Raw genomic sequence first — 8,799 nt, 5'->3', positions numbered from 1 at the left:
TAATAGGAATCGAACAACTGCACAAAGTGATATTTTCAAAATAGGTCACGTGACCAGCACTTATAACCAAGCTTAACCTTAACCTCCTTCGTCAAATAAGGTCACTTTCTCGTACTGCACTTGCCTGACTGATCATTGTGCATCATTTGAACTGAAGAAAAAACTTTACCTGTCTTTAAGCTCCCATTTCCCGCAGTGCAGTATGGAGTGGAGTAGTTATGGCCGTATGGGATGTACCATTTTAGAGTTTCCTGAATATTGTGTTATTAATATGAACCATTTCTGTGAAATAATTACTATTTGAGAGTGAAATAAGTACGGTCATTTTCCGATCTTTGAATGGAAAAATGTTATTTCTTCTTAAGAGATTAATTGCAACTTTAATTAACATAATGTATGAGTTTAATAAGTACTCGATGCAGGCTATCAAAAATTGTTATAATCAAAAGCAAAAGGGAAAATATAAGAGGAGAGCGAGAGGGAGAAGCAGCAGCAGTAGTTAGAGTGAGTGGGTGAGGTGGAAGCCATGGCCAGCGCCCCCGGCCGGACCCGTCCGGGACACCAGTTTCGCCCGGCTGCCACCAGACGGCTCGCGCACCTCACGTCCCGCGTCCTGTCACTACATATGAGGTAAGTTTGGCGTATATTTCTCCATATAGTTCGCGTACGGCAAGTTATGCTCATCCCATTGATGCAGACGTCTTCATTAGGGTATGGGCCGTCTTCTGAAATTTGTCTCGGTCGAAAAGAAATTGAAATAAGTGCTCAAATGGTGGATGAATATGAGGTTAGGGTCGGGTGAGTGGTTGGCTGACGCGGCGGCGATGGTGGTGGTGGTATAGTGGATGGCGACCTTCCCTTCCCTCCCCCACTCTTGCAGGATGCTGACACCTTATTCCTATTTTATTGTAAGGATTGAAATCCGAGCGAGTGTTTCCAAGTTCCTTTGGGAAGGACGACAAACGCCATTCTAAGCGAAAGTGTCCCACATCGGTTCATTGAAGTGCATCAAGCTGTATCTATGGTGTCTGGCACTGTATGTCACAAAGTGCCTATTTTTAGATAAAGAAACAGAAAAGGAAAAGAAAGAAATGGTTATCATTCGTGATGAAATTTAAAGAAGAATAAATTAGTGAAAGTATGTGAGAGTTCGATGGTAGCGAGAGGAGACCTCATCCTTCTGCAGGTTCTTCAGTCGATAAAGTTCTCCCGACGAGATCGATAATGGCATTTGCCTTAACCATGACAGTGCAAACGGGATTCTAATGTCATGCACTGTACAAGTGACCCCTCTTGGTGACTGGTTGTCTTTAAAATGCCGGTCGGTCAGTTTATGGATATTAAGCCGCTTCCAAAATGTTATTTGGAGGCTGACTGGTTAGTCTTTTTATAAATGTAGTCATGTCTTCTTAAGTGGGGAGTGCTATCGGGATCTGGATGAAATAAAATGTGGAATAAGTATACCAGGGCGTTCCTCTATGCCGGAATCCATACGTCCATCCACATGACTGGTGGAGAGGAGGGGGGAGGGGGCTGTTGGTTGGTGATGGGGAGGAGGGGGGGGGGGGTTAATGGGTTGGTTGTCTGCGTCGACCTCATGCATGTACGCACGTCTTATGGGGGTGGGGGTGCTGACGGGGGGGTACTTTCACCATCACGTACACCAATAAGTCTATGGTGAAGAGAATTAACAGTGAAGTGCCAGTTACGGTCTATGACATCGATGACACCCCGAATGAAGTAAGGGATTTTCGTCCGCGAAGATCCTCAGGGGTTTTTCCCTGCATGTCGCCATGCGGCAAAGTTCGCCGGTTGCAAAATAATTATCGAATATCTTTTTTCGCTTCATAAATGTGGTTGTAGGCGGAAATGCTTTGTGATTTATGCTGCTATCCCCCAAGAGGACGTCTATACTAAAAAGGTGCCTTAATTATGTATAGGCATTTTTTGACACCTTTTTTTTCTAACCTGTCAACGATTGGGTAGTGTTTGAGGGGCTGCGTCTAACGATTTTGCGTAGGTACGAGTGACTTTTAAATAGAATGTTTTGTGAAGATTGCTGTCAGTTATTTTCTCGCAATCGTGTGGATAAGGTACTTGTATTTTGTATTTACAGAAGAAAAAAATTATACATTACTCAAACTTCGTTTAGACTAACTGTTTGGTTGCCTACAAACTTCGAGTAACTAGTGCTACGTCAATATACGATTGGAATATACCTCATATTCTCTCATGTTTCTCAAGGGAAATGTTTGTGATTTTAAGGGAAAAGAATGTAGAAGGATTTCTTAGTGTTATGCGATTCGTAAGAAAAACATCGAGATATTGATTTAATATTCAATTAGCATTAGTAGTGGAAAATGAAGTGTTGTAGATTTTATACATTTTTCCTTAAGAAGAAGTTATGATTAACGATTATTTTTTTGCCTGAAGAAGTTTTCCTGCTTTAATTTGATTAATTCTTGTTTTTTTCCCGCAATATATGGTTATATATGTCTATCTCACCAGTGTTAATAACAAATCCGTAAGGAAAATGCATAGCCAATTGTGTAGTTTTCACATTGAATAATTTCTGATTATACAGTAATAGGAAGTGGTCATTTAGAAAGCCTGAATTAGTTTATGTATTATATCTTTAACCTTATTAGCTTGCTTTGCCATACAACCGAGTTGACTTTTAAGTGTTGATAGTTTTACTGCTTATCATCCCGTAGCTGCTTTTGTTTAGAGAACTATAGCATTAAAAGTGCTCATCATTTGTGTGCTTCATTAATTCTGGAGTCAGCTCAACGTGTCCTTGATAATGTTTGCTATTAAAGTTGGTAGTTTTCCTGTTTATGGTTCATTAAATTATTTAAGCTTTATAACCACAGTGTCATTGGATTTAAAATCTGTGTAGATAACTACAGTTTTTATTGTGGGTCTTATATTCTAATGTGTGTGTGTTAGGCGTATAAATACACTACGTTAATGGTCTTATGATCAGTGTGCTGGACTAGTTATATGCTATGGGTGTTTTACTGCACTTTACATTCATGTACAGATTATAATCTTTTGGTTACAGTTACGCTCTTAAATGTTCTGCTTGTAATGTATTAGTGGGTGATTGTATACTTTTTAGGGCTGCAGTTTTTAATATATATTTATGGGTGTATTGCTGCCAAAAATAACATTGATGGGTTTGCTATAATTGACGAGTGAGTAACTGTAAACTTGTCAGTACTTAAGCTATAAGTATATGGGAGTGCTCCCATGTTAAACAGTGCTGTACTTAAAATCTACGGGTGTATTACAGTACACTTCAGTGAAGCAGTTTTAATTTAATGGGTGTATTGCAGCATTCAACAATACTTAAGTCGTTAAAGTCTACGAATGGCCATATGTACTATACCGTACTTGCCTTGCGTCTCAGCTGTTCCTCTAACATCATTGATTTCTCTCGAGGTCGTGACAGCAATTTATGGATAGATACACTATAAGAGTCATTATGCTCTGTACATTTCAGAGAAACTTTTCAAAATTTTCATTGGAGGAAGTTTTTATTTAAAAAGAGTAATTATATAGTTTTTCTGTTAAAAATGACATTCAAGAAGTGATATGGAATACATTTATATCCAATAAACTTTGGAAAAAAATAAGAATAACCAGCTGTTTCGGGTATACTACGAACGGTTAATTGATAACTACCCAATGAGGACTGAGAACCTCCGGAGTTTTATCAAATTATAATTTAATGTAATTTAAACACTTCCACGCGATTTCGTTGAGGGAATCCACTGATATTGCTCTTTGGATGTTCAAGGTTTTACATATTTTCAATTATTCTAGGTTTGAGTATACCTAGAATTTAAATCGTGTATATATATATATATATATATATATATATATATATATATATATATATATATATATATATATATAATTATATATAATTATATATATATATATATATATATATATATATATATATATATATATATATATAATATATATATATATATATATATATATATATATATATATATATATATATATGAAATATTTAAATGTATATATGTATATATATGTCTATAAATATATATGAAATATTTAAATGTATTTATATGTATATGTGTAATATTATATATATATATATATATATATATATATATATATATATATATATATATATATATATATATATATATATATATATATATATATACATATACGTACATATTACTTGACACTAAGGTATGCCAATTAATAATGTCTTTACTTGGAAGAGTTTACGGCACAGTTGAACCTCTGCTCCAACCGTTACCTCCTAATTAAATCCTGTAAAAACAGTCAGTCAGTGAAACATAATTCATTCAATTTGTACTATAATCATCAGTTAATACTTATGGTTTAAGCATCTAATCCGCTGCTAATCTTAAGCAGGAAGCTTAACTTGTTAATCCTAGACCAATCTCTGGTGTGAACACCCTTAAGAAAGAATTGTTAGAAAAATCCAATTGATACCTTAGAACGAGATTTAATCTTTTGCAACTCGATTTGTGGCCGTAGCATACACACATACAGACCCTTTTCAGCATACTCAGGACCCATAGCTGCATTCACTTATTAACCTTGTACTATACCTCTCTTCCCATATATTTGGAAATGTCCTGTCAAGAATTGTTGGCGATAAAACGTGCGTCGTTGATTTTCTGTTAAGTTATGATTGTTGGGTATTTTTCTTCTTATTTTCAACACCGACTAAACTCGTTAGTTTTCAAAATACTAGTTTAAGGTTACAATACTTGGTTAAATGTGTATGCAATATTGCGCCAACTTTACACAATTTCTCTGTTATAGCATATAAGATATACACATGTTGGTAGCCTATACTTGTATTAGTTTTGTGTGTGTAGGCTGATGTTGATTTATACATGAGGTCATGTGTTGATCTGAGATATTGATTATTGGTAGTCCATTGGTTCATTATTGTTAGTAGGCCTATTATTTATTGACCCTTAAGGCTTTGATTATTCCAAAACGTTATTGCTAAGTAATTTGCTCCCACTAATTCTAGGGCTGAATATTGATTATTAATCTTTCAGCCTTATTAATCCCACTGTATTGATTGATTTTAAGCCGGGCTAAATGCTTTACTCCAGGGTACTGATGATTATCCTTTGGTAAGTTCATTATGTGTTTGTTACTCTGGCAGAGGTGGCGATTATTTAGCCAGTCGGATCCTGCAACCACCGTCTGGACAGCCTTTAATGCATCTTTAATACCGACCTTTACAGCTGTATACCATCTCTCGAGTTGAGAACTAGACTTTGCTCTGTAGGATTCTGTCTCGTTTCTTCGACTGCATACCTAGTGTTGCTAATCTTAGGGATATGGCCAATTTTTATTTTAGGCATGTACAACTTTATCTAAGGACATGGCCAAACCTAATGACTTTACTTTATGGATACATGACTTTAACTGTGTACATTTGACTAGCTACATTAGACTAGACATCGGGACCTATGATTAAACTTAGGGTTATTATCATATGACTAGACTTGGGGACTTTTCATTTGGGGGATTACTAATTTTCAGGGGACAGAGTTGATTTTTCATTCTTAGGTAAATGTATTTCAAACAAGAGTCAACTGAAAAAATCTACATATACCGTATGCAGTGACACAGATTTATGAAGTATGAAAAGGATCATCGTAGCAAGGTACTTGTTACTAGAGTGGCAGTTTTGTGCTATGCGGAAACTATCATGAAATAGGTCAAGTAATGAAAATGTCACGTATCCAATGCATAGGTGGCTATAGTGCCACTGGGTCAACGCCATCCCCGGTAGTAGATGAATAAGTTAGACTGGCTGGTGTTCCTTGTAGGCCAGTATTAAAATTCTGACATTTTGGGATTGTTCGTCGATGTGAGACAGGCGGAATGTGTCGGTGCCTAAGTTGGGTGGGCGAGTGCCGGTCGATTGATTTATTTTATAAGCTTGCGTTGCTGTAGTCAAGGTCGTTGGTGGCATCCGTATACTTCAGAGTACTGTATATTTAATGTGCTGGTGGATGTTATGGGAGTAATAGTCTTCTATTATTACTTATTTTTGCGATTCTGTTCTGACCAGAGAGATGGAGTACTCTTGCTTGTTTTTGACGATACAGCGCTCTGCTATAGTGCCATATTATGTGTCTGTGTGATTTAATCATATTTCCGTTTATTTATTTATTTGGCATAATAGTTTTTGTCATTGTCTTGTTTTGCATATATTAATTTTTAAAGAAATTCCCAAGGCTTTTCCATTTTAATTGTAGAATTTTAGTTTCAACATTTTATACCGTAATTGTGTATTGCCACATTCAGGTATCAAAAGACGTTACACGATTTTTATGAACATTCAGGTTGATTGATTCGACAATTATTTAAACGTTTTATCATAATATTAAGGAGCGAAGGACTTTAACGTAGATTTAATTTTAGATTTTCCATTTCCGTGCAGTTGCCTTGCATTTCCTGTAATAGTTTTTAAATGCCGTATTTAATATTCAATAATATTTTAGAAAATATGTGCGGCTCTTAATTTAATGGGATATTTAGTTAAAAGCTTTAAAAAGACTTGGTAAATAATTAGACTTTTCCCATTGGTCAAACAGTGACATTAGTTAAGATGAGACGTAGTTCCTTAACACTAGCAGGTTGTCACACAGCTTTAAGAGTCCAATACATTATTGGGGAGGGAATTATATCTTCATCTTTGTACAATTTTTAATATTCATATCAGATTTAAATTCATGTCATTGGTATCAAAATTAGTTTGATTTACAACTAAAAAAGTAAATTTAAAATTTAGTTTTCCCTTTGGACAAGACCTATCGATTGTCGTGATCACGTCATTGGTTACCATGGCAGGAAGTCTACGATAAAAATGTCATTGTCATCGAAGTGTCTTCGAGTCATGAGCGTAGGCTTATGGGATCCTGCCGGATACTTACTCCACTCCTCTCCGGACCTGAACATTTTAATTTGGACATTATATAACCACTACCTTGAGGCAACCTCAATTTTGTATAACATGCTCCCTTCAGACACCGAGGACTGAATATATTAAGGCTTTCTAGTAGAAATTGAATACTTTATTGTTTTCGAAGTTGCAAAATAACGTTAATTATCTCCGCCAACGAAGTTGGAAAGAGGTTATGATTCATCGCCTGTTCGTGTGTGTTTGTGAACAGCTTCCTGGCCACAGTTTTAATCGTTGAGTAATGAAACACACGGGGATTAACTGTTATGCAAACAGTTGGAAATTATTAAATTTTTGATGGTCAGGGTAACAGTGAAGCAAAATGTCCAATTCACATCATCAGCCATAAGTTTGGACATCGTTGTCTCAGACTTCAAACTTGGTTCGTAAATGAGTGTATGAAAATCCACGTCAAATAAATGTTAAGGTCTAAGATCAAGATCGAGTCCCAAGACAAGGTCAAGGAAAAGGTAAAATTCCGGTCATCAACAATACGTGTGCAATTTTAATTGTAAATTAATGAAACCTACGGGGATTTTAAGCTTATGGAAAGACCTGGTAATGATTAAATTTTGGAAGGTCAAGGTCACGGACGATCGAGACGTCCATATCACGTAATCAGTCATGAATTTGGACATCCCTGTCTCAGAGACAAGTCGGTTCATATTTGATTGTATGAAAATCCACGCCAATTAATATATGTTAAGGTCAAAAGTCAAGGTCGAGAAATACACTGCCGCGTTGGAGTCTTGCCCTCTACTGAGTGCCCCTCTAGTTTGACAATGGTCTTGTAGTCCTACAGGGCACGGGATTGTTCTGTGTGACAGGACCAGGAAAACAGCAATTTACGATCAAAAAGTGCCAAGAAAACTCGGCCACTGGTACATTTTGAAGAGTAAAAAAAAAAAAAAAAAAAAAAACACTACGACAAAAAAAATCAAATTGTAGATGGAATAGCCAGTGCTATGATAATGAATTAGACTGAACAGAGCCACTGCTATGATAATTTTTAGACCTTATCGTCATATTCCCTTTTTGCTTCTAGAGCAGATTTCAATTTTTTTTTTCTTTTATCTTCTCACCTCCAACCCTCCATGGGTAACTTTAGTTCAGTATTTTATTTTCTTCCAGAATCCCTCTCTCACTTATACCAACATGGGTATTGATTAGCTTTTTCACTTCAAACGATTACTGATTGACCAGTCTCGTTTCAATTAGCACTTCATTCAGGTTTTGTTGCTAAGGAAGATCACACATCCCAGTTATGCCAATTATTTTCACTTAGGTTTTTCAGTTTGCAGCCGACCTTTAGTTGGGTCTTTCAGTTATGTATATGTACAGTATATATATGTATATATATGTGTATATATATATATGTATGTATATACATGTATGTATATACATGTATATATATGTATGTATATATATATATATATATATATATATATATATATATATATATATATATATATATATATATATATATATATCTCGAAGTAGTTTCATTCAGACGACAGTGGCATGTGTAACAAGAATTTTGATGTAATGTGAAGGGTTATTTTGTCTTTTGCATTTTCAGAATTGTTGCAAAATCTCTAATCCCGGTAGTCCTACTTAGAGTTCACTACTTGCTCCTTGGTTTCTCTGCGATAAAGTACAGTTTGATTATCAAGATTTACATATATCTTTATATGTTAAAACGACCTTGACATGTCTAGGTTTAACATTTCTTGCGGATGCAAGTACTGTACTTGCTTTGGTAGTGTTGCTGGCCTGTCTTAAAAGGGTGTGCA

The 8,799-nt window shown here is 35.6% G+C and overlaps 1 protein-coding gene across 6 annotated transcripts in view; it reads left to right on the top strand.

Annotated features, from left to right (window-relative positions):
- Positions 1–482: 482 nt before the first annotated feature.
- The window catches only part of LOC137643962 (protein abrupt-like), an 88,855-nt gene continuing 80,538 nt past the window's right edge, over positions 483–8,799 (top strand). For 3 of the 6 annotated variants that reach the window (XM_068376781.1, XM_068376779.1, XM_068376775.1), the window contains exon 1: positions 483–630. The gene's annotated coding sequence lies outside the window, so the exon portion shown is untranslated. Of the gene's footprint in view, positions 631–694; positions 712–1,360; positions 1,378–8,799 lie in introns of those variants that run through there. The other 3 variants (XM_068376780.1, XM_068376778.1, XM_068376777.1) reach the window with 3 other exon arrangements.

This window comes from Palaemon carinicauda, chromosome 7 (assembly GCF_036898095.1).
Source record: "Palaemon carinicauda isolate YSFRI2023 chromosome 7, ASM3689809v2, whole genome shotgun sequence".
Classification (NCBI taxonomy): domain Eukaryota; kingdom Metazoa; phylum Arthropoda; class Malacostraca; order Decapoda; family Palaemonidae; genus Palaemon; species Palaemon carinicauda.
Note: the sequence above shows the minus strand (reverse complement) of the source record. Positions and strands in the feature narration are given on the sequence as shown.